The following is a 24,301-nucleotide window of genomic DNA, read 5'->3' on the forward strand; positions in this document are numbered from 1 at the left end:
TGAAATAGTTTGAGCATTGAAGGTACCTTACACTAGATTTTTTTAAAAAATGGTGACTGGTTCCACTACGTATTAGCCTCAGTCTTGAGGTTTGTTGTTTCAATGTGGTTTCAGATGGTCAGCTGATTATACGGATGAGGCATCAGAGGTAAAGTCATCTGGGTCTCATGCTGCTGAAATTAATTGAGGCTGATTGTGGCTTTGGCTGCAGTTTAGTTGATTCTCATTGGGCCTATATAGAAGTTTAGAAAAATAACTGCTGATAATATTGACAACTATGAGTTCTGATGGAACTCATAGCAGGTTGTCTCTGCACCTCAATTGGTCAGCACGTTCATCTGGTAACCAAAAGGTTGGCGGTTTGAGCCCATTCAGGACACTTATAAGAGGAGGAAACAGGAGGTCCATGAACCACTGTCATCAGGGGATCAAAGGTGGAGAAGGTCAGAAACTTTAAATTCCTGAGCATTATCATTTCAAAGGATCTGTCCTGGGATCAGCAGTTAAGTGCCATTACAAAGAAGGTACACCAGTGCCTCTATTTTCTTAGAAGTTTGCAAAGATACAGCATGCCATTGAAAACTTTGGCAAACTTCTGTAGATGCACAGTGAAGAGATATTGACTGGTTGCATCACAGCCTGGTATGGAAACACCAATGCCCTTGAACAGACAATCCTACAAAAAGTAGTGGATACGGCCCAATCCATTACAGGTAAAGCCCTCCCCACCATTGATTACATCTATAAGGAGTCTCTTGCTGAAAAGCAGCATTCATTATCAAGGACCCCCACCAAGGGCCATACTCTTTTCTCACTGCTGCCATTGAGAAAGAGGTGCAGGAGTCTGAGTCCCCACACCGCCAGGTTCAAGAACAGTTATTACCTCTCAATCATCAGGCTCCTGAACCAGAGTAGGCAATTTTACTCACTCCAACACTGAATTGATTCCACAACCTATGGACTCACTTTCAAGGACTCTTGCAGCTTCTGTTCTGAATAATATTTAGTACTTATTATTATTATTATCATTATTTTGTTTTTATTTTTATATTTGCTCAAATTGTTGTCTCTTACATGTTGATTTATTTATCCATCTGTGTGTAGCTTTTCATTGATTTGATTGTGTTTATATTTAGTGAGTGCCTGCAAGAAAATGCATCTCAGGGTTGTATATGGTGACGTGTATTTTGATAGTAAACTTGCTTTGAACTTTGAATTTAGAATTAGGAGGTATACTTTTAGAAAAAGGAGAAGTACATTTAAGACAGATGGGAGGAAGTTAGAGAGTAGTATTGTGGCTACTGTCTGAAAAGCTGAAATTGTACAACCTATCAGATGCTGGATTAAGTAATGGCCTAAGTATGCAGTGGATAGAGAAGATGAGTAATAGGATGTGCTGAACTTAGACCATCTGTTTTGAGATTTTCAGAGAAACCTGGGTGATTTATTTCCAATGGTTCTTTCACAGTCCACAACTTCAACTGATTCAGCTTTTGAGGATTTTTGTATATTTAAGCATGGTGCCACATTTACTTCAGCTTGAATGGTAAGAATGGTATAAATGTATTGGAGTTCGTTAGATAATATACATCTACTAATTAAAGTGTGTTTGTATATAGGTTTATTAGAATAGAAGACGTGTCACATAATCAAATAAATTAAACATTTCAATTACTTTCATTTACTGTTTGTCCAGCATTTATCCAAGTAACTGAAATTGTTAACTAACAAAGTTGTAATCAAATAATTTCAAAACAAGATTAAACCTAAAATGCTGTCTTTTATTTGCTTGACCTGCTGCATTTTACAGGAAGGATAAAATCTATCTCACAACACATACAAAATGCTGGAAAAACTCAACAGGCCAGGCATCATCTATGGAAAAGAGTAAGGAGTCGACATTTTGGGCCAAAACCCTTCTTCAGAACTACTCTTTTCCATAGCTGCTACCTGGCTTGCTGAGTTCCTCCAGCATTTTGTGCGTGTTGCTTCTTTCCAGCATCTGCAAATTTTCTCATGTTTGAAGCCAATCTCAACATCTGGTTTTGTATTCTAGCTCTTATTTTGTTACTTTAAGGGAACTTCATAGCTTTCAAGGATAATAGATGTGGAAAGATGTACAATTTCTCACCATGCATTAATAGGATATTCTCACTGAGTTTCTCCTAATTTATTATGTATGATATTCTTCCTTCCAGCTGATCATAAAATACAACTGTAATGCAAGCTACACATATTCTGTTATCTCTCCAGGCATCCAGTGCAGAATTGTGCCACTTAAACGTTACTCAAAGAAAGCAAGATGAACAACAGCTAAACCTTTATTCTAGCATAGAATTTATTTTCCCACTGTCTTTCTCCTTTTTATATTTTGTATCTGGTTAATACTTTACCTTTATTTAAATATGCACTCTTAGTGTTACAAGGTAAATATTTCACTTGATGTTTTCCTTTCTTTTCCATACCCTCCTCCACCCACTACATGGTTTGTCATTGGATATTACTAGTAGCAGACATACCGTACATGCCTAGTACTATTTGCACAGCACCAGATAGAAAAGTGTGTGTGTTCTAGAAAGGTTTGGAAGTGCTGTTTAAATATTTAAGTCTGTCTCTCACAGTAGAGTCAAGACTGTGACTTTGGTAGCATTTTCCAAAAATTGGAAAATCCAACAACTAAATGAATCCATGAATAGCCAGTTGCAGCATCACATTTTATATTTATGTTTTAGTACTTCCATTCTTTGTACAAGGAGGCTACTTGGCCATCATGTCCATCATGGCTTTCAGCTCTAAGCTATACACCAGTTATTCTCTTATCTATCCTTAGACTTCTCACTCATTTTCCTATCACCCACCTATGTAGGGTAATTTATTGTAACCAATTAGCATTTCTTAAGAACAGAACATATAGTACAGCATGGAAAAGGCCCTTTGGCCCACAATAGGAGGGCCAACCATAATACAAATTTAAACTAATCCCATTTGCCAATAGATGGTCTAAATATATCCATCCCTGCCTAGTTATGCACTTGTTTGAATACTCTTAAATGTTGGTATTGTATCTGCTTCCACCATCTCCCATGACAGTGCATTCCAGACACATACGACTTCAGACAAAATTTGTCCCAGTATCTCTCCTTTAACCTTCTTCTCACCTTAAAGCTATGCCCTTTTAGTAACTGACATTTTTCCTGAAACAAACACTCTGACTATCTAAACTATCTATGCCCTTTAAAATTTTATGTGCTTCTATCAAGGTTCTCTTTAGCCCCTGACACTCTAGATAAAACAATCCAAATTTGTCTAACACCTTACAGCAAATATTGTCTAATCCAGGTGATAGCCTAGTGAACCTTTTCTGAACCCTCTCTAAAGTCTTCACCTCTTTCCAGTAATCAGAACTATACACAATATACCTCTCCCTGATTTCAGTATTCCCTATATTCTTTTTGGTGAATACTGATGCACAAGTCTTAATTTGGTACTTCATCCACTTCCTCTTGGCTTGTTGGATAATTGCCCCTATAACAGCTACTCTCAATCTTCTCTCATCTTCTGCCTAATATGTCTGAGAACCTACGTTCAGTAATTTGCAGCTTGTTTCATTGCTTTGATAGAATTTGGGCAATGGTACTGAAATTGTGCTCCATTAAATATGTTTTTGGAAAGACAACTGCAGGGAAACTTACAGAGATTTTTTTCAATCAAAAGTCTTGACACAATTTTTTGAACCTCGACTTCAGCTCAAAAGTCATTTTGCAGCAAGATCAGTTCTTCTTCGATGCTTGTTACAAGTGTTTAGGAATGGATTTATTACCCGATCTGGAATTTGGATTGAGAGAAGATCCTGAAATCTCTCAGACATGTCATTATGCAAATCATGCAAGTGGGCATAGTTTATCATCATCTGGTATTCTTTCTTTCTCTTCCAAATCAGAGAGGCTTGGAAAGTGGAAAAGATCTCGTCAGCCAATGTTGCACTTAAATAGGATTAACTTGGACAGATATGTGGAGCAGACTGATTTGACTTTGATAATATTCACATAATTTCCTTGCAATTGATCAATTTCATTAAACTTTATGAATAATTCTGAATAAGCAATATCATGCCTAATATTCTTGAGTTTTATCACGGTTTCAAAAAGCACATAAAAGTGTCTCAGCGGTTTTCTTTCGAGAGCCACCAGACTTCTGTATGCAACAGCAAGCGTTTAAACTGTTTGTCATTCTCAATACAAAGCTCTTGAAATAGTTGAGAATTGACAGCATGGCACTTGATTTTATTTACCATTGTGATAACAATATTTAATGATTTGTGCAGCTTATCATGGTTCTTTTGTGACAAGATGTTGACAGTGAATGGTAAATGGTAGGTATGGCTTTTTTTTCAAGAAAGTAATAACCCCACAGTGGCATCCTATCCTATGATAGTGCCCCATCTGTTGTACAAGCAGGAATGTTGGTGAGCAGAAGATCCTACACTTTGAAAAATTTCTCAACAACCCAAAATATTGACACCCCCTTCGTATCTGTTTCTAGTTACCTTGCAAATAACAACTCTTGAATCACACTTCTAGCTTTTATGAAACGAACATAACCAAGAAACAAAGATTCATTTCCTGGCAAAGTTGACTCATCCAACTGCAGAGCAAATTCTGTTATCCTAAGTTTGTTGCACAATGTGTCTTCCATATTTTCAGACATTTCATCTGTTCATCTTTGAACGCAGTTGTTGCTGAGCTGAATCATTTTAGTTATTTAGTCTGATGGCTTATGCAAAATCGTACTCAGAACCTCTCTTACAGCTGGCAGAATCAGTATTTCTCCAATTGTATGGGGCTTTCCAGATTTAGCAATGAGCAATGAAAATGTTGTATGAGCATGCAAACCATCACTGTTTTATTGTGAAGTGCTGGCAAACATATTTTGAAGTGTTTACTGTTTCTGAAAGTTTTCACAAAGTGACTGAAAATAAGCCGAATTCTTGTTTGCTTTATCAGGGTGTATATTTGTCAAATATTCAAGGAGCTTGGTTGGTTTCTTTGCCTAATTTGAAAAGCTTTTTACACAACAGCAATTGCATCATTGTGTGATTAGAGCATGGTAATCATAACACTGTACTACAGTAGTGAACAGCAATAATGTGTGGGCTGGGCACGGATATAACACGATTTCTTTAGTCCAGATTTCTCATAATATGCCAAATGCAGAAGTGTCACTTTGCTTTTCATCAATTATAATATGTCGCTGTTTGATCTTCAGCAAATCCTTCCTACAGGAGCAGATGTGTTTCTTGGAAAGACTGATTATTTAAAGATAAAGATTAACTTTATTTGTCACAGGTACATAAAAATACTAAAACATAGAATGAAATGCGTCATTTTTGTTAGCAACCAACACAGTCCGTTGATGTGCTGGGGGCAGCCTGCAAGCGCCGTCATGTTTACCGTGCCAAATAACTTGCTCACAGCCTACCAATCCATATGTCTTTGGAACATGGGAGAAATCTGAGCACCCAGATAAAACTACGTGGTCATGGGGAGAATGTAGAAACTCCTTACAGACAGCTGCATGGAATTGAACCCAGGTCACTTGTGCTGTAAGTTGTTATGCTAACTGCTATGCTACTATGCTACCCATTTATGTAACCGTGCTACCCAACCGCACATATTAATATATGGATTATCGTTACAATGGTGTGGCAAGCAATGCTCAACCATGTGAAGCATTAATAATGTTCGTTAAGCGACTCATGCAGAATAAAATGTAACAAAGCACTTAACCTTGTCTATTTGCCTGAAGTATATTAATGCTTAAATTAAACAGTCTTTATTGACAATGTAGTATATATTATTTTAATTTATAGAACTTGGGCTTTATCCAAGTCAGCTATTTCCTTTCTCTGAGAATATTCAGAATACTAGATATAAAATAAACTTTGAAAGTCACAAACTCATTCCAAGTAATTTGGCTCTGGAACACATTGGCACTAAATTATCATTCTTATCAGGATATTAGAGATGAAAAAAATCACACTCTTGTAGTGCTGGATTTCTTAGACTGGAGGAAAGAGAAATTAGAGCATTACTTCACAGCATTTGTGCAAAAACATAGGCTAAAAGTACCTAATGGATGAAATTTGAATATTCAAGCTTTAGCGTTTATTTATTAAAGTTATTGAATAAACTAGTCACTAAATTTACCAGTTGGTCAAGGCTTTTATTAATTCAGTATGTGAATAAGGAAGCCTATTTACTTTAGCACAATTGAACATCACTATTAAAAAAGTAACATACTTTCATGGTTGCCATAAGAGGACACAGGTTTAAGGTGCTGGGAGTAGATACAGAGGAGATGTCAGGGGTAAGATTTTTACGCAGAGAGTGGTGAGTGCGTGGAATGGGCTGCCAGCAATGGTGGTGGAGGCAGATATGGTCTTTTAAGAGACTTTTGGATAGGTACATGGAGCTTAGAAAAATAGAGTGCTATGGGTAAGCCTAGTAAGTTCTAAGGTAGGGGCATGTTTGGCACAACTTTGTGGGCCGAAGGGCCTGTATTGCGCTGTAGGTTTTCTATATTTCTATGTTTCTATGTTAATATTTCTGTTCTCATTCTTTTATGCTTGGAGTTGCATTGCCACATTGACCTTGATAATAAACTTGCTTATAATTGCACAGAGGTTGAATCATAATCAAAGTTCATCTTCCATTGTCATGATAGATTGGATGATCATTTACATTTCAAATATTTTTATTTATATTTATTTCTGGAAGGAAAAAGGAAGGCAACAAAAGGAGGTTTGTTGTGGTTTCCATGTAAGATCAAAACAGCCCATGAATGTAATTGTTTTTGAAGAAAGAGAAAGCTTCCCTATCCTCTTGTCTCAGATTATTATGGAGGTCCAGCTATGCATAAGAAGGCTGTCTTAGTATTTATAGACCATAAGCCAAATCAGAGAAATCAGATGTTAAATAGGAAGCCTTATTTTTCAAAATTTTCAGGATTTAAAAAAAATCTATTGTTCCATGAACTGACAATCTGACCCGTGGCTCTTTCTGTATGCCTACTGCTTGATGCAGTGTTTTATCAAAGAATGTAACCAGCAAATAAATTCCAACCTGTTCACACAGAAACATTTGGAATACTCAGCCTGTACACAGCCAAAATTATGGAAGAGGCTAGAAAAATCCCACTCCTCTAGAGTCTGTGAATTAATTTCTAAACAAATTATACATTAATATATTCAAATCTGAGATTAGTAGATTTTTGGTTGCTTCAGGAATCAAGGAACTGTGATTAATAAGAAAAGTAGATTTGAGATTTAGGAATAGCTCTGGTCTCTAGATGGTAGAGAAAGCATGAGGCATCCTTCCCTGTGTGTTATTTTGTGAAAAGCATGTTAACCTCCTTATAAATTGGTAAAAAGATTGTTCTGTGCTTGCCTAATTTTAAAGCACCATTTATTTTTTCTCTGAACAACATACGCAAGATGCTGGAGGAACTCAGCAGGTCAAGCAGTGAACAATCAATGTTTCAGGTTGACACCTTTCATCAGGACTGGAAAGAAAGAAGGCAGAAGCCAGAATGAAAGGATTTGGGAACAGAGTGATATATAAGTGGAAAGTTCATAGGTGAATCCAGGTGAAAGGGCAAAAGTAGGTATAGATAGTTGAGTGAGGGGGGAGTATGAATGGCTGAGAGTAATAGGTGTAAAAGGCAGAGGGGTGAATATGGTGGAATCTGGTAGGAGAGGACAATAGATCATGAAATAAAGGGAAGGAGGTGGGGAATGAAAGATGCATGAGTGATTGGCAGGTCACAGCTGTAGGGAAGTGAAAAGAGAAGGGGTGAAGAGACAAGAGGATTAATAGAAAACAAAAGGGAGGGTGTGGAGGGGGAGGAACAGAGTAGAATGGTTGTCAGAAATTGGAGAAGTCAATGTTGATGATGTTAATGTTGGAGACTACTAAAACAGTGTATACTGTAAGTGGATGTTTTAGCAGTAACACCAGCTGGTTCCACTAATCTGATGACATAGAACCACCAAAGGAAATTGCAAACTTTTGCACTTTACATGACACAATTTATATTGAAGAAACTTCATCTTTATGACACCTCACAGTGGTCAAATTTTCATTTGTTGATATTTTTTCATTCCCGAAGTTCCACCCAATCCCACAAATTCACTCATTGTACCAGATAACACTTGCTCAGCAAAACAGTTTTCAGGAATTAGGATTCCAACTTCAGCCAATAATAACTTCTGACTACCGGTAATTATATTGTTAGACTAGTTGCAGATCAATGGTAGGAAGACAAACATTAGAATAGACCAGTGTGTGAAAAATATATTTCAGATCCTTTCTTTAAATGCTATCTTGTGGCATGGTATCAAATTGTCACAACTGCAATTTCAAAATTGTAATTTATGCATAATAAAAACAAGAACTTTTCATGATCCTGACTGTACAGCGGCAGGCATCAAAGTTTCAGTACTCCAGTTCCCTGGAGTATGGTTAGCTGCTGCTATCCATTTAAGACTCAGGTGCTAATTAATGCTTGCATATTCCTTCAGGGAAAGTCTGTACTTAAAGGCCTTGTGCTGAGCACTCAGTGCTCATTCGTAAGAGTTCCATTTCTAATGCCACTTTCTAATTTTGCTTTTGTATTTCGTTTGTGTCATCTTGTTTATTTTGAGTTTATTCTAGACCTTACTCTCCACTTGATTTCATCACCATCCATAGTTTTTTCATTACAGAACTTCAATAAATTATTTATTACTTACAGCTTAAAGTACAAATTTCATTGGTATTTGAAAGCTCCTGTTTCTTCTTGTTTTAAATAACCTGCATAGTGTATATTGCTGTTACATGCTCCTTGTTCCTTTTTATATTCTTTACTGTTAATTTGCATTATTTCTATTAAATTATCACCACATAACCCCGGTGCTTTCTCTTTTTTTATTTCTTCAGAAAAGCAGAGAATATAAATTGAAGGAAGCAGAATTCAATAATTAATTTGTAAAGCAAAATATTTTGTAAGTTGAAACAGACACATGCAGAACATCAGGGAAGATAAACAGAAAAGGTTCTTAATGTAAGTGAGATTGTGCAATACCAACAAGATTTTGAGGAAAGACAGAGGAAGCTTTGCTGAAGGTTGTTTATTTACTTTGTTTAATTATTCCTTTAGTAAGGTGGTGGAAACAACTTTTGTATTGATGTGTGATTCTAAGAGCCTCTTTATAACGTGCAGTGCAAACTGGGAAGTCACTGATAGGAATCCAATGGCCAGACAATTGGATACACAAGAAATTCTACAGATGCTGAAAATCTAGGGCAACACACACAAAATGTTGGAGAAACTCAGCAGGTCAGGCAGCATCAATGGAAATGAATACAGTTGATGTTTCGGGTCGAGACCCTTCATCAGGATTGGAAAGAAAGGGTGAAGCTGCCAGAATCAAAAGTGGTGAGAAGGAAAGGAGGACAAGCTAGAAGGTGATAGGTGAAGTCAGTTGGGTGGAAAGGTAAAGGGCTGGGGAAGAAGGAATCTGATAGAAGAGGAGACTGAACCATGGGAGAAAGGGAAGAAGGTGGGGCACCAGGGTAGTGATAGGCAGGTGAGGAGAAGTGGTAAGAGGCCAGATTGGGGAATAGAAGAGGGAAGGGAAAAAAACTGGACAAACCAATGTTCATGCCATCATATTGGAGCTATCTAAACAGAATATGAGGTGTTGATCCTTCATTCTGATTGGCCTCATCGAGCAGCTCATGGACTGACATGTTGGAAAAGGAACAGGGATAGGAATTAAAATGGTTGTATCAATTATTTCATTAAAGTAACTTCTTGCACTGGACAACAGGAGGTTGCCATCATACACTATTAGACCATTATGGAACTTTTCTCTTACATGAAACATGTAATAGCTCTCAGCATTAATACTGTGATTAGCATGTATATCGTTCAAAGCATGTGTTGTACCACTACCCTCCAATTTCAGAGTATTAATGGTAATCATATAAATGGATATTGATTGGATTTAGAACAGCAAACAATACAATTTTTACCTCTGATGCTAAAAACAACAGCAGGTACCGCTCTAAATAACTGCAAACATGAGGAAATCTGCAGGCGCTGGAAATTCAAGCAACACACACAGAATGCTGGTGGAATGCAGCAGGCCAGGCAGCATCTATAGGAAGAAGTATAGTTGACGTTTTGGGCTGAGATCCTCCTGACAAAGGGTCTCGGCCTGAACCGTCGACTGTACTTCCTGTAGATGCTGCCTGGCCTGCTGCGTTCCACCAGCATTTTGTGTGTGTTGCTCTAAATAACTGATTAGAATTGTAAAACATGCTCTGGCCAATTTATGCAACTTCAGATAATGGCAGTTTAAGCAAACTTAGGTGCTGCTGTCTGTCAAATTAGGCACTATAATATTTTCATAGGACATTCTTTGATATTTTAACAAAGTCATGAACCTGCTTGTATTTAGTAGGCTTCAAAAAAGTGAATGAATGAAGGTTGCATAACTTACTGAAACAATTAATTGCTAATTTAACTGTAGTTTAAATGTTTGGTCATATTTTTATGTTGTCTATTGTAGTGTTTGATACATTTGCTCTTCCAAATCATTTATTATTTTCTGAGTGACAGGCCTGGCAGGAGGCCTGAACAAAGTCTAGATTTGTGCCAGCCACTATGAAATTTTGCAAACAGCTAGTTACTGCTTGTGGTCTGATTTCCTTCTCTTTTATATCATCAATATCAAGCTATGAAGATATGGCTAAGATTGGGTGTTCAGTGCATAAAGAAACGTGCAAATCATGGTCTTTGGGCAAAATTTTTTTTTGTATTAATTGTTTAAATGCTTGATATTATTGATACTGATGGTTTCTGAAAGCCAGTGTGGGGATTGCTTAGCACAAATAATTTAAACAGTTTGATTACAATGCAGGCTACAAACTAACTTATGTTTTGCCTTTTATCTCAATGGTTTTGCAGTGTGGCCAATCCTAATCATGCAGTTAATTGGGGCTGTGTGCATCAGCTGGAGTCCAACAGGATTGGCTTTACCTGCTCTGCGAAAGCCAGCCCACATTTCTGGACTGGAAACATAGTGTGGTTGGAATGGGTGTTGGCTGTTGCACAGGACCTAAGAACACGAAGGAATGTCTTGTAACTTTTGACAAGGTTTCTCATGGTAGGCTCATTCAGGAAACCATGGGGCATGGGATCCATGGAAACTTGGCTATGTGGATTTGGAATTCACTTGCTCACAGAAGATAGAGGGTGGTAGATGGAGTGTATTCTGCCCAGAGGTTGGTGACTAGTAGTGTTCTGCAAGAATCTGTTCTGGGATTTCTGCTCTTTGCAATTTTTTTAGATGACTTGGTTGAGGAAGTGGAAGGGTGGGTTGGTGAATTTGTAGATGACATGAAGGTTGGCGATGTGGATAATGTAGAAGGTTGTTGTAGGTTACAACAGGATACAAAGAATGCAGAGTTGGGCGGAGAAGTGGTAGATAGAGTTTGGAAGATCAAACTAGAAGGCAGAGTATAAGGCTAATGCCAGTATTCTTAGCAGTGTGGAAAAACAAAAGGATCTGGGACTCAGATCCATAGATCCCTCAAAGCTGCTGTGCATTGATAGAATGGTTACAAAGATATATAGTATGCTGTCCTCAATTAGTAAGGGGATTGGGTTCAAGACCACAAAGTAATGTGCAGCTTTATAAAACACTGGTTAGACTATGCTTTGAGTATTGAAATCACAAGAGATTCTGGAGATGTTGGAATTCCAGGGTAACACATACAAAATACTAGAGGAACTTAGCAGGTCAAGCCGCATCCATGTAGAGTATTGTATTCAGTTCTGGTCACCTCAATATAGGAAAGATGTGAAAGCTTTAGAGAGGTTACAGAGGAGATTTACCAGGATTCTGCCTGGATTGGAAACTATGTCTTATAAGAAAAAGTTGAACAAGCAAGGGTTATGGTTAGGATTAGTCTTTGGAGCTATGGAAAATGAGAGATGACTTGATAGAGGGGTATAGTATTATGCGAGAGATAGTTAGAGTAGTTTTTTCCAGGATGACTGTGGCCAATGTCAGAGGACATCCATTTAAGGTGAATGGAGAAAAGTTTAGGGCTATGTCAGTGGTAGTTTTTTTCAACAGAAAACACTGCTGGGGGTGAAAGTAGAGACTGATACAATAGAGACAATCAAGAGACTCTTATATAGGCACATGGGTGTAAGACAAATGAAGAGTTAAGGGCTGTGTAGGACGGAAGGGTTAGATTGATGTGCAGTAGGTTGGCACAACTTTACGTTGTTCTATGAATAGCATAACATAATTGAGTGTGGACCGCAGGGTTTTCAGAACCTGGACTACAGGTTTTTGTGGATGGAGTCCAAAATTAGATTATAAGACCATTATCCACTGAGGGCAAAGATGCTCTCTCTACCCTTCCCACACCACACCCCCAGAATTACCTCTATCAGGCACAGAGTAGCTCTGGAAGTTAATGCTAGGTGTCCAGTCTTGCAGACCTGGAAGTGGTGGATGCAGTCGTAAGTTCAACTACCTCCTGAATGGGCAAACATAATGTTTGCATTTGCCATTACCATTTGGTATCAACCACAACCCAACTTCAGATGCTGTTCAGCAAACCATATTACTTTCACTTCCCATGATTCTTCATCAGTAATGACTTATACCATAAGGCTTCACCTTGCTCCTACAACTAAGCACTATTCTGGATTACACACTTTTTTCTGGCATCTTCTATTGGGCAGCAAATGTAATTTCTACCTTCAGTTTCTTCTCTAACATAATTGGTGAATGAAACTGACTTTGGGAAATAACATTCCTAATATGATAAGAGAAAAATAAGAATAAATGACATCTAACAGCCACTAGATCTAATGGGTTCTGGCGAATTGAAACCTTTAAAGATGATGATATTATTACCCTTAAATTTCACAAGCCATTCTCAGCCAACAGTCTCTTTGGATGTAGAAAGTGCTCCCCCTGCTCGCTATCTGCTGAGTGTACCAAGTGACTGATTGATTTATTAAAAAACTTGCATTTAGCATTAAGGAACATGAAGGAGTGCCACACCAACTTTGTGAACCTGCTGGTGCCTTTCCAGCATGGAAGAGGTGTCCAATTTTGGAGCCAAACCTGATATTAGCATCTAAAGACAAGGTCAAACAACACATGCAGAATTCACCCAAGTGAAGAAGCAAAAACTGAGATTCCTGCCTTCACTTTTTAGAATGCAAAGTGTCACAGCAGACCAAGAATCTCTAGACTGTTGTTAGAACGATTTGATGATGCATTGCCTCAGTAGTCAAATCAGCTTCAAAGAGCATGGCCTTAACTTTCAGTATTTAGATTTTTTTTCTCCCTGACATTCTACTGGGTGTAGCCTATCAGACAGCCAATATGGACTATTCTCACACATGCTAGGGTGGTGCATTTTGTCAATATGGCATCTGAGCCCACAGGTGCTCAATATTATCCTCCAACTGTTGACATCTGACACCTCTGAAGGCACCAATATCTGCTGATGTAAGAGCTGAGCATTGGGGAAGACAAATGCATATGGAATAGTATTACTATGGGCACATACAAGGGTGATTAATTTTGTACATTGCATTGGATTATTGCATTTATTCATTTTGCTTACAATATGTACTTAATGAAGGCTTTTCCTTTTGGATTGTGCCAAGTAAATGCTATGACAGTCAGTGGCCAGGAACAGATGAGTGTATTTGTGTTGCAGGTACTGGAATTATACTTGATTCTGTTCTTCACTTAGATCCTGCTTTGGAAAAGGATAAGAGGGGTGATGTTGCCAGGAAGTGGAGACACACAAGTTAACACCACCCTGTAAATGGACAATGTCACCATTTTCTGGTTGAATCCACAGTCAGTTTGCAGATTGAACAGTGTCTGTGACCAATGCGAGTTGGGATCCGGGACCAGAGTCAACCACAGGAGGAATGAGGACATGCTTTTTGGTAACTGGCCTAGTTGATCCAATGCCCTCTTCACTGTCAGACCCAGCTACCTGAAGCAATTAACTGCTGGGATCTGGTTCAAAGGGACTGAGTCATATAACAAAAATTGGCTGCAACATACTGGGAAGGTCAAACAAAAATTGGGTTTGTAGAAATTATGTTCTCTGCTAATAACTTGACCATGAAGTGTGATACTCTCCTGGGGCTACTTTGCAGACTGTAGATTTGCTAAGAGAGTATGGAGATGAATGCAGGGTTCCATATCCCAGTTCACCTCCAGCAGCTGCATAACAGAAACTCTGATCTGTGGGCTGTTTCCAGGGGCACATGCCGAAACAGACTTCAAGTACTGCTGGAAGACCATCAACTTGTTAAAAAATGTCCTTTGGTCTGCCTAAAGTTTTTTGGTCTTCTAGCACAATGAGATATCTGTAAGAGATGCTGCTGATTGGCTCAGTTCAGGCTGCAGGTGTACCTGCTGAGGGATGCACTGAAGCTTGGTGAGCCAATGCCAAGGCACTGTTAGGAAGGACCACAGTATAGGCTGCTTCTGCTACCGCACACAGGTAGGAGTTGGGTTGGTGAAGCCCCTCAAGCAGTCAAAGAGTGTATCACCTCAGGGAACCACACAAGTGGGAATGGTGCAATGTTTGTTCCTTTTTCTCTTTAAGGTTTAGAGAACTGAATGTACTAATCACTAATGTAAAGGATTTTTGCAATGTTTGTATTTTTCATTATGATTTAAGTCCATTTTTTAAATATATAAAAAGGAAATCTGGATAAACTTGCCCTTCTCTTCTGCATTCTCCTTTGTAGACCTGCTCATTAATTCAAATATATAATCAGCCAATCATGTGGCAGCAACTCAATGCATAAAAGCATGCAGACATGTTTAAGAGATTCAGTTGTTCAATCCAAACAGAATAGGGAAGAAATGTGATCTAAGTGACTGATTGTTAATGCTGGAAGGGATAGTTTGAATTTCTCAGAAACTCCTGGTCTCCTGTGATTTACATGCACAACAATCTCGAGTTTACAGAGAATGATGCGAATAACCAACAAAAACACATCCAGTGAGTGGCAGTTCTATGGACAAAAACATCTTGTTAGAGAAGTCAGAGGTGAATTCCCAACTGGTTGAAGCTGACAGGAAAGTGGCAGTAACTCAAGTAACTGTGTTACAGCAGTGGGGTGCAGAAGAGCATCTCTGAATTCACATGTTGTACCTTGAAGTTGATAGGCTACAGCAGCAGAAGACAACAGATATACCAAAATACACTCAGTGGCCACCTATTAGGGACCCTCTTGTATTGTTTTGTAAAAATTATTTTGTACAAGACTCTTGAGATCTTTTTTTTACAGAATGAGCCACACAAATTGAATGGTGTTATAGTGTACCTGTATTTCAGCGGAAGTGTTTAGGGTATTGCAATACATGTAATGACACTGTGTCTCATAGCTATTCCCCTTTTTTAACAATGCTTGCAAGACCTGTTGAACAGCAGGAAGAGAAGCAAAGCTGGTGGATGATTCACTTGGCCATTTTCCTAAGCCTCCTCTAAAGTACAACACAAACAAAGCAGAAGGTTGGGAACAGCTTGTCTGCTTAAAAAGAGGGTGGAATATGACTCACTCAGATCAAAGGAATAAAAGATAAGTTAAAAAATTTAAAAAGGAGTAATTATTCTAAAGGAAGTATCTGACTAGCTCAGTGCATAAAAACCTGTATTCATATTCATGAAAGTATGATTTTCTTTTGCTTTAAAACCACAGACTGGTAAGTGAAATTCATTTAAACAAAAGAATGTACAGTCTAAATGTTCTCTGTGAGTCCTTTTGAATGATAGATAGATGGATACTTTATTGATCCCAAAGGAAATTACAATGTCACAGGAGCGTTGTAAGTTCACAGATACACAATTTTAGAAGAGAAGTAAGAATAAATAATAATTTATAAGTAAAAATAAGAATGTTGAGTTAAAGTGAAGTGGAAGAATCATGTCTACTTGATGCTAGTAAGTTCATAGAGTCATAGAGCACTACAGCACAGAAAAAAGGCCCTTCAACCCATCTAGTCCATGTCAAACTATTATTCTGCCTAGGTCCTTTGACCTGCACCCATTCTGCAGCCCTCCATACCCTCCTATCCAGGTAGCTATTCATATTTCTCTTTTCAACCTGCATCCACCACTTCTACTGGCAGCTCATTCCACACTCACCACCCTCTGAGCGATAAAGTTCGTCTTCATGTTCCATCTAAACATTTCACCTTTCACCCTTGACCTAGGACATCCAAGACTGATTACAGCCAATGTGTTTCTGTTTTCTGTCTCTTAGAGTTTTGCAAAGCTGGTCAAGCTTCTAATGATTATGAAGATGTGGTGGTTGGCATCCATCTGTCTCAAACAATGGGTGACGATGATGATCATCATCACAAGACTGGGTGGAAGGTACAGAGATCCTGAGATGCCTAGTCTTCAAGATTCACCCCTTGGCCTCACCAGTGTAGTCCAAAGTAAACATAGAAAACATATAACACAATACAGGCCCTTTGGCCCACAAAGCTGTGTGGAACATGTCCCTACCTTAGGACTACCTAGGCTTTACCCATAGCCCTCTATTTTTCTCCATGTAGCCATCCAGGAGTCTCTTAAAAGATCCTATAAAGCTTATAAAGCAAGACATTTGGCACCAGCTTAGTTGCAGAAGCTGCCAGAAGAATGTTCAATGACACCCAACCGCCTTGTCTCCACTCCGGATCGGCTGTCTGGGTTTACTCCCGTAGCCTTCCCCTCCCCAGAGGTTATTTACCCATAGCTGGGGATCTGGTTCACAAGCACCAGGGTGTGTGCACACACCTGTGGGCCTGCGTGTTATGCGTGCAGTGGCCAGACTTCCTCCCCGTCCTCTGTAGTTCAGTCTGAGTCTGAAGGAAGATAGGTTTCCGTGTGTCGCCAGCAAGGCTTGCTTGGAGAGACTATGGAATGGCAGGAAGAGACTTACACATTCAGCTCTCCTTTTTGGAAGACTGCTAGCCAGTGGTGGAAGCTGAAAGTGAGAGCGACAAACACTACTCACTATACTACCACACTGGACACATCGCAACAACCATTTTGACACCATGAAGATGTGACTTAAGGTAAAATTACTGTATATTGAGTTATTTGTTGAATAGCTTAATAATAACTTCATCTACATACTTTCAGGAAATCCTCACTCCTCTCCAAATTGTTGAGAAGAAGACAATGAATGTTACTGTGTAATAATAAATGCTTCAGTCTGACAATCGTAGGCTATAGTATTAGAAAATCCTAATAGGTGGAAATGTGATGTGCAGATTTCTGCCACATACAGTAGTTCTCATGTAGTAAGATACAAATTAAGTCAATATAAGGTAGGTATCAATCAATGTAAGGTAGGCCTCTTGTATATCAGTGAGACCCGATGTAGGTTGGGAGACTGCTTCGCTGAACATCTATGCTTTATCTACCAGAAGAAACGGGATATCTCAGTGGCCACCTATTTTAATTCCACTTAACATTCCCATTCTGATATGTCTATCCATGGCCTCCTCCACTGTTGGGATAAGGCCGCACTTAGATTGTGGGAAAAACACCTTATATTCTGTTTGGGTAGCCTCCAACCTGATAGCATGAATGTCAATTTCTCAAACTTCCAGTAATGCTTCCCCCCACCCCATTCACTATTTCCCATCCCCTTGTCCCTCTCTCATGTTATCTCCTTGCCTGCCCATTGCCTCCTTCTGGTGCTCCTCTGCCTTTTTTCTTTCTCCCATGGCCTTCTGTCTCTTTCTAGCTCTTAGCATCATCCCTCCCCCTCCAAATTTCACCTACACCAGGTGTTTCTCTCTCCCCTCCCCCCACCTTTCAAATCTACTCCTCAGCTTTTCTTCGCCAATCCTGCTGAAGAGTTTCGGCCCGAAACTTCAACTACTTTTTTCCATAAATGCTGCTTGGCCTGCTGAGTTCCTCCAGCATTTTGTGCTCTTTTAAATTGCCACTTATTTACAGTGGTTTTTACAGATACTTTCTTCAGTTCTTATACTAAATAACTTTTCCAACATAAAAAGTATTGAGCCACAGAGCTATTAGTTTCTATGCATCATGATATTGATAGAACTTTGGGTATATTGGTATAATGTTTTACATTTACTGTATGTACAAGCTGGTGGAGATTCAAAGGCCTAGAAACATGATTGTCAAGCAAGGACACACTTTGAAATGGATTGTGCTAGTGGATATATCAGTGAGGGCAAAGTTCAATGGTTCCATTTAATATTAAGAGTATGTATACAGTATATAACCTGAAATTTTTAAACATCCATGAAACAGAAGAAAACCCTAAAGGATGAATGAGAAAAAAAGTTAGATCACTAAAGCCCCCCTCCCCCTCCCATGCGTAAGCAGCAGCAATGCATCTCCCTCTCCTCCCTCCTTCCCTCCACTTGTTCCAGCAGGAAGCACCAGCGCCTACCACCCACCAAGCAAATAATAGCAAGCCTCCAAAGAGAGACCATGGTCTGGAGTCCAACAAAGACCATTGTTCACCCAACAATTAGACATGTCCCAGGCTCGCTCTCTCACTAACAAGGGACAGAGAAGTGTCACCCCTTCCACAGCTAGTTGTTACAATGTTACAGTCTGCGGTATCACTTTTTATTATGAATTTCTCTGACTTAAGAATCAGCAGCAAACTCCCACTCTCATTATCAAGAACGAGATAAAGAGAGCATCACTTGAATTCAGAGACCTCCGACAGCTGTACCCACAGTCTCGATGTTCCTTTCTCCTGCGACACCTCAATTAGTGACACCAGCATGGAACTAAGTCCACAGGGATGCAGAGTTGCACCCAAAGGTGCCATCTTCTAGGCCACTCCTGGAGATATCAAAAACGGATGGTCGGTGAGCTCCAGAAATGGGAAACCTACAAAGAACTGCAGTTTGTAGCTGTAGATCATGGACTCCGACAGAACCCATCCACCTTGAAGAAATAAATTTAAGCTGTTTTGCAGATGAGTTTGAAGAAGTCACTTCATGAAAGATCATGACATCTACATTGCCATCTGGAGCAAAATGCTCCAGCCTGTATTCCTTCTTAACCTTAGCCATCTAAACATGTTTCAGAAAGACTCCGGCACCAGTGCATTCTCAAAGCACTGTCAAGTGATTTTTTTTTCCCTTCTGTAGCTAGGATTCTATAATTCTGTGGGTCTTTGTGTAGTGCTTATGATGGAATAGCTTTTGGCATCAGAATGCTCCTAAAGAGCAAAACCAGAAGCCTAGGGAAGAGGAGTAAGCAAAACTCTTGCCTAGCAAGTTTGTAACCAGTTTAACTGACTACATCATTTGTAAATGCAACAACACTCCACCCTCCTGCCTCCACCTCATCACCTTTCATTCAAAAGTGAACACCTTCGCTTCACTTCCTGGGACAGAATATCTGTTTAGGTGGCACTGCAATAACAACCTCATGCTTAATGTCAGTAAAACCACAAAACCAAAGAACTAATCATTGATTTCTGAAAGAGGAAGGGAGCAAATGGGTGATCATGTGCTAGTTTTCATTGGTAGGACAGGGGTGGAGAGGGTAAGCTGCTTCAAATTCCTGCACGTTAACATCTTGGTTGGCCTGTTCTGGAATGAGTACATGGATGAAATCACAAAGAAAGGTGTGTCGTCATGTATATTTTCCTGAAGCTTAAGAAGAGCTGATATGTCAACAAATACTGTAACAAATACAGATGCACTCTTGAAAATATACTGTTGGTTGCATAATGGCATGGTACAGCAAATGCAATACACAAGAATTCAGGAGGCTGCAGAGAGAGGCAAGCACATGTGTGCATCACAATCCATCACAGGTATAGGCCTCCCACCATTGACAGCATCTACTGAAGCAACACCTCAAGAAGGCAACATCTATCATCAAGATTCTCCACCGTCTAGGTCATGCCCTCCTCTCACTGCTACTGTTAGGCAGAAGGCATTGAATCCTGAAGTCTCATGTTACCAGCTTCAGAAACAGCTATTTTACTATGACCAACAGATTCTTGTATTCTTGTACTACAATTGATATATCTCTGACCGTGTCTTTTTCTTACGCTAGGTTCTTATTTTGCATAGTGTTTCTCTTTCTTTACAGTCTTGTACAATTTATGTATAATTTATGTTCAGTGTGTTATCAATGCCTATGTGCCTGTGATAAGTCACAGTACATATGCACATGATGATAAACTCGATTGTATCTGATTTTATTATGAATGGAAATTTATTCAGAAATATGTCATTAATAATGTGATTTTTTTCCGGAGTACTTCCATTCCACTGGTTGTATGCAAAATTGGAGCTCAATGTTGAATTGTGGAAGCAAACAATTGGTAATAACATCTAAAGGCAGGAGGAACAATGTTATCCCTATCTATCTGGTAGAGGAGGAGCATGTGAGCAATGCCGGGGTTAGGACTCAATGTATTTAAGTAAACTACTTAAGAACTTTTTAAAAGCTATTATTAATGCTTTTTGAGAGGGTGATTTTAGATGCATATCATATTTTTACTGAGTTAAGTATTGTATGTAATTAGTTTTGCTACAATAAGTGTATGGGACATTGGAAAAAATGTTGAATTTCCCCATGGGGATGAATAAAGTATCTGTCTATCTATCTATCTATCTATTAATATTGCCCAGGTTGGATGTAATGCATGGAGATGCCCAGACCAAACAGTTTCCAATTTTACCTTGCTCAGTTGAATAGGCAACAACGACAGCTTCCTAAATCTGGCAAATCCTTTTACATAGAAACATAGAATGTACTCCTGTGCCGAACCAGTACATTATGGAGTGGATGGGAGACATTGTCCAAGATGACATGCAACTTGGACAGCATCCTCTTTTCAGACAATTGTATGGGAATTGTATTATACAATTATATGGGAAACTCTGCAATTAAGGGTAGAACAGGAGAATGTCTTGAATCAGTGAAAATTTGAATTATATTTTCTTCAGTGATTTGGGATGAATGCAGCAGCAAAATATTCTGGAATTAAATAATAATTAGATTAATTATTTATTATATCATTAGAGATATTATAGTTAGGGAGTCCTCATGCAGGATTACCTAAAGGTTTATTTGCAGGTTGAGTCAGTAGTAAAGAAGGCAAATGCAATATTATCATTCATTTTGAGAGAACTAGAATATAAAAATAAGGCTGAAAAGCTGAGGGTTTATAAGGCATTAGTTGGACCACATTTGGAGTATTGTGCGGGGTTTTGGGCTTCTTATTTAAGAAAGGATGTGCTGGCATTGGAGAGGGTCCAGAGAAGGTTCATGAGATTGATCCCTATAATGAAACGGTTACAGTATGAGGTGTGTTTGATAGCTCTGGGCCTGTACTCACTGGAATTTAGAAGAATGGGGGGGGGGGGTCGCATTTAACCTATCAAATACCAAAAGCCCTACAAAGAGTTGATGTGGAGAGGATGTTTCCAATAGTGGGAGAGTCTAGGATCAGAGGTCACAGCCTCAGAATGCAAAGAAAGCCCCTTTAGAGATGAGGAGAAACAAACAGGGTAGTGAATCTGTGGAATTCATTGCCACAGGTGGCTGTGGGTGCCACGTCATTGAGTTTATTTAAAGTGGAGTTTGATAGGTTCTTGGTTAGTTATAATGTTACAATTTACAGACAGAAGGCAGCAGAATAGGTTTGAGAGGGATAATAAATCAGCTATAATCGAATAATGGAGCAGACCCAGTGGGTCGGATGGCTTAATTTTGCTCCTATGTATTACAGTCTATGGTCTTTAGTTAGTGTGCGTAGGTTTCATTACTTACAAATGATAAAAAGACCTGGTCTTGGAAATTCATTAGGGTTGTTTCTGTTTCACCAAAAGCGTAGTAGCAACGCAGTTTACTTACAGACATAGAGAAGTACAGGCACAGAAACAGGCCCTTTGGCCCATCTAGTCCATGCGAAAACCATTCAAACTGCCAAGTCCTTGGAAGAAATGGTTGTAATGTATGAGATCTGTCTTTACTCTAATGGTTGCAAAATTTCAAACTGAAAATGGAAACTGCACTGAATTAGCCAAAGAAGGCCTGAGTAGATGGTAGGAAAATGAGCCTATATTGCAATGTCACTGTCTGACAGAGTGCACCATGTGCACAATTATTTATTAATTAAACTCTCATTTTTACCTTAATTATGAATGAAGTATGACTTGGTGGTGCATAGAGGGACATTTGTCATGTGTGATGCACTAGGGGTTCAGTTATTAAATATACATTATAATACACAACCCAAATGTCCTCTTTCTAAAATGTATGTCAAGCACTTGCACAGAAAAAAATAATATAACATCAAACTCAGCATGGTCCACTTCCTGACAAGTTAAAGGATTCACTTGTAGTGTGTTATGGAAAGATATTAATGAAGCATGCAAATTAGAACTAATCTGAAAATGTGGATTACATTGATTCTGAAGCAAACAATTCTATAAATACCTTTTAGCAGATGGTGCTCAATGGTATTGTGTTTTTCAACACAGTTATCTGTCACTTCCCTAGACACTGAAAAATAAGCAAAAATTCAGAATAATAAAAGACTTCCAGAGCTGAACCACAGTACTTTCATCCCAGGACATAAATTACACAAAACATCTACATGACTTATCAAATCATTTGCACCAGATGAATGAAATATATATTGGATAAAAGAAAGATTAGTTTTTGGTTTTGTTACGTATCTGTGCTTTTGCCTTTCAAACTTTTCCTGTATCTTCTTTGTTATTCAAGTTATCATTTGTAAGAGAAAAATAACAACTTTTGCTGGCATGCACACAACATACTATTGCAATGGTATTTGCCCACATTTAAGAAATCATGTAAGGCAGACTTCAATATTAATTGGTTGCAGCATTTCATCCACTCAAGGTTCCCTGGAAGTCATTTATATTTATCTGCTTAATACCATACTGTGTTATTAGCACTCTTATTTTTAGATCACGAAGCCAGCAATAACCTCTCTTCTGTTTTTGTAATGGATTAGGAAGGTATTTGCCATTTTAGGATATATGGCATTCAAGACCTGTGAATCCATTCCAACATCAAGTTAGGCAAGCCAAAGTGAAAGTTATTTGCATTACAATTGCGCAGCAATTTCAAAAGTGTCGTCATTGTTACTATGAACAAATGCTATTTGTATCATAGAGGATCAACTCTGTTATAATCATATAACATATAACAATTACAGCAGGAAACAGGCCATCTTGGCCCTTCTAGTCTGTGCCAAACGCTTACTCTCACCTAGTCCCACCGACCTGCACTCAGCCCATACCCCTCCATTCCTTTCTTGTCCATGTACCTATCCAATTTTTAAAAAAATGACAATATTGAACCTGCCTCTACCACTTCTACTGGAAGCTCGTTCCACACAGCTACCACTCTCTGACTAAAGAAGTTCCCCCTCGTGTTACCCCTAAACCTTTGCCCCCTAACTCTCAACTCATGTCTTCTTGTTTGAATCTCCCCTACTCTCAATGGAAAAAGCCTATCCACGTCAACTCTATCTATCCCCCTAATAATTTTAAATACCTCTATCAAGTCCCCCCTCAACCTTCTATGCTCCTAAGAATAAAGACCTAACTTGTTCGACCTTTCTCTGTAACTTAGATGCTGAAAACCAGATTAACATTCTAGTAAAACTCCTCTGTACTCTCTCTATTTTGTTGACATCTTTCCTATAATTCGGTGACCAGAACTGTATACAATGTAATTCGTTGACCAGAACTGTACACAATTCTGTTCTGAAATATTAACTTCATATCCCAGACTCTTCTTATTTTGAGGTTAAATCTGAGTTGAAGTCTTATCTTTGGTTTTACCATCTCCAGTTGAAGTGGAGATTTTATGAACAAGCTATGTAACTGAAGAGAGACCTTTCTGTGTAGTAGCAGTAGGAAACTTTCATTAATTGTAGTAACCTGCTGCTTTACTCATATAGCAATATTTTCAGCAATTAATATATTGCGGTAGAAAATTTATTCAGTATTGACAGATCAGCTAGTTCAATAAAATCAGAAGTTATGTATTTGTTGGTGTGTTTTCTCCCCAAGAGAAGAAACTTGCACGATGTCTATGAAATGGCTTTTTCAGAGCAGCTTGTACTCCAGCCACTAGGCAAAAGGTATTTCTGGATCTGGTGTTGTGCAATGTGCCAAGTTTGATTAGAAAGCTTAAGGTGAAGGAAC

General features: G+C 38.7%; 2 long non-coding RNA genes across 2 annotated transcripts in view; one reads left to right on the plus strand and one right to left on the minus strand.

The window, feature by feature from the left end:
- The window catches only part of LOC140728353 (uncharacterized), a 76,163-nt gene that overhangs the window by 4,113 nt on the left and 47,749 nt on the right, over nucleotides 1-24,301 (plus strand). The window lies entirely within an intron of this gene.
- Nucleotides 1-24,301, minus strand: part of LOC140728354 (uncharacterized) — a 68,906-nt gene that overhangs the window by 3,888 nt on the left and 40,717 nt on the right. Inside the window, exon 2 of the long non-coding RNA XR_012099056.1 lies at nucleotides 22,557-22,622. This is a non-coding gene — a long non-coding RNA (uncharacterized lncRNA). The remainder of the gene's footprint in view (nucleotides 1-22,556; nucleotides 22,623-24,301) is intronic.

This window comes from Hemitrygon akajei, chromosome 5, assembly GCF_048418815.1.
Source record: "Hemitrygon akajei chromosome 5, sHemAka1.3, whole genome shotgun sequence".
NCBI classification, from domain to species: domain Eukaryota; kingdom Metazoa; phylum Chordata; class Chondrichthyes; order Myliobatiformes; family Dasyatidae; genus Hemitrygon; species Hemitrygon akajei.